This window comes from Vicia villosa, unplaced genomic scaffold (assembly GCF_029867415.1).
Source record: "Vicia villosa cultivar HV-30 ecotype Madison, WI unplaced genomic scaffold, Vvil1.0 ctg.000830F_1_1, whole genome shotgun sequence".
Classification (NCBI taxonomy): domain Eukaryota; kingdom Viridiplantae; phylum Streptophyta; class Magnoliopsida; order Fabales; family Fabaceae; genus Vicia; species Vicia villosa.
Genome location: NW_026705365.1, coordinates 381,483 through 383,497, shown reverse-complemented (window position 1 = coordinate 383,497; position 2,015 = coordinate 381,483). Strand labels below are relative to the sequence as shown.

The following is a 2,015-nucleotide window of genomic DNA, read 5'->3' as shown; positions in this document are numbered from 1 at the left end:
TTTTCTCACAATCACTTTCCCTTAGGAACAATCGAAATTTTAGTACTCCTAGCTTTACATAGTAACCTTAGATAACGGTAGATCGATTCATAGTCCCTGTGGATTCGATATCTTTTAAAACTACACGACACGACTGTGCACTTGCAGTTATCAGATTTATAGACACGTAAAGTCGCGATCAAGTTTTTGGCGCCGTTGCCGGGGACTATTTAAGTCGATATCGTAACTCACTGTTACACCGTAGAGACTAGGACAATTCTTGCCTTTCTTTTTGAACGATTGTATGCCAAATACTCGTTCAGAAGGAGGAGACTTAATACAACGAATTAACGAGATCGAACGTTTCATTAACGTCAAACGTCGAGCTCGCAATCTTCCCGAAGTAGCAGAAATTCCGATTAATCAGGAATTGATTTTTACTGATCAAATCAATCAAATTACCCCGAAGTTAGAGATGGCTGCTATTCGTCCTCTTAGAGACTATGCCGCTCCTTCGCGCGCTGAACCGCATTCAAGTATCGCACCACCTGCGATTGAAGCGAACAATTTCGAACTAAAACCTTCACTGGTCCAAGCTGTTCAACAGAATCAATTCTCTGGAAGCCCTGTAGACGACCCCAATCTCCATTTATCCGTGTTCGTGCAATACGCCGACACTATCAAAGCCAACAACGTTAGTTCCGAAGCTATTCGATTACGCCTTTTCCCTTTCTCCTTGAGAGATAGAGCGAGAGCGTGGCTTCAATCCCTGCCTTCCAATTCCATAACTACGTGGGACGAATTGAAGAGAGTATTCTTAGCGAGATATTTTCCGCCTAGCCAAACTGCTATGCTTAGAGGTCAAATCAACGGATTTACCCAGAAAGATAACGAATCACTCTTCGAAGCTTGGGAACGTTACAAGGACATGCTTAGAATATGCCCTCATCATGGACTCGAACCATGGCTGATCATCCATACTTTCTATGGTGGTCTCTTATATAACACTAAAATGACTATAGATGCCGCTGCTGGCGGAGCATTAATGGACAAACCCCATGATGAAGCATACAAACTCATAGAGAACATGGCACAAAACCATTACCAATGGGGTGGAGAACGAGCCGCTCTAGAGAAAGCCCAAACCAAAGGAGGAATGTACGAAATAAGTGGTATAGACCGCGTTAACGCTAAAGTAGACGCTTTAACTCAAAAGATCGAGAATTTAACCATCACTCCTTCAGCCACCGCTGCCGCTGTAGCACCTAACTGCGAGATTTGTGGATTGACTGGGCATGTAGTTGCTGAATGCCAACTCTTGACTGGAGTCCCATCTGATCAAGTAAATTACGCTCAAGGAAACCCTTATTCTAACACGTACAACCCTGGATGGAAAAACCACCCGAACTTTTCTTATAAGAACAACAATGCGTTGTACGCGCCTGGACAAGCACCTGCTGTACCACCTGGCTACCAAAAAGCGCCTGTAGCTGCTCAAAACACCCCTAGGAAGTCGAACCTAGAAATCATGATGGAGAACTTCATAGCTTCCCAACAACAAACCAATAAAGACTTCCTGAATCAAAACATCCACAATAGCGAGCAACTAAAACAACTATCGAACAAAGTAGATGCTTTAGATACGCATAACAAAATGTTAGAAACTCAAATCTCACAAGTGGCTCAACAACAAGCACCTACTGCTGCCCCTGCTGGAACGTTTCCTGCTCAACCTCAACCAAATCCTAAAGGACATGCGAACGCGATAACACTACGAAGTGGAACGAATTACGATGGACCCATAGATCCTAGAACCCAAAACGTACCCATGTCACAACAAGAGCCAAAGGAAACCCAAAAGAAAACAACTGACGAACAAACTGCTAAGACTGATGAGAACAATAACGAAGTGGAACCCGAAAAAGAGAAACCTTATGTTCCACCACCACCTTATAAGCCACCAATTCCTTACCCTCAGAGATTAGCTAAATCAAAAACCGAAGCGCAATTTAAAAGATTTGTAGAACTTCTGAAGC

At 43.3% G+C, this 2,015-nt stretch overlaps 1 non-coding gene across 1 annotated transcript; it reads right to left on the bottom strand.

The window, feature by feature from the left end:
- Positions 1–829: 829 nt before the first annotated feature.
- LOC131631473 (small nucleolar RNA R71) lies at positions 830–936 on the bottom strand. The gene has a single exon (XR_009292714.1). It is a non-coding gene; the product is annotated as a small nucleolar RNA R71 (small nucleolar RNA).
- Between the last annotated feature and the right edge of the window lie 1,079 nt (positions 937–2,015).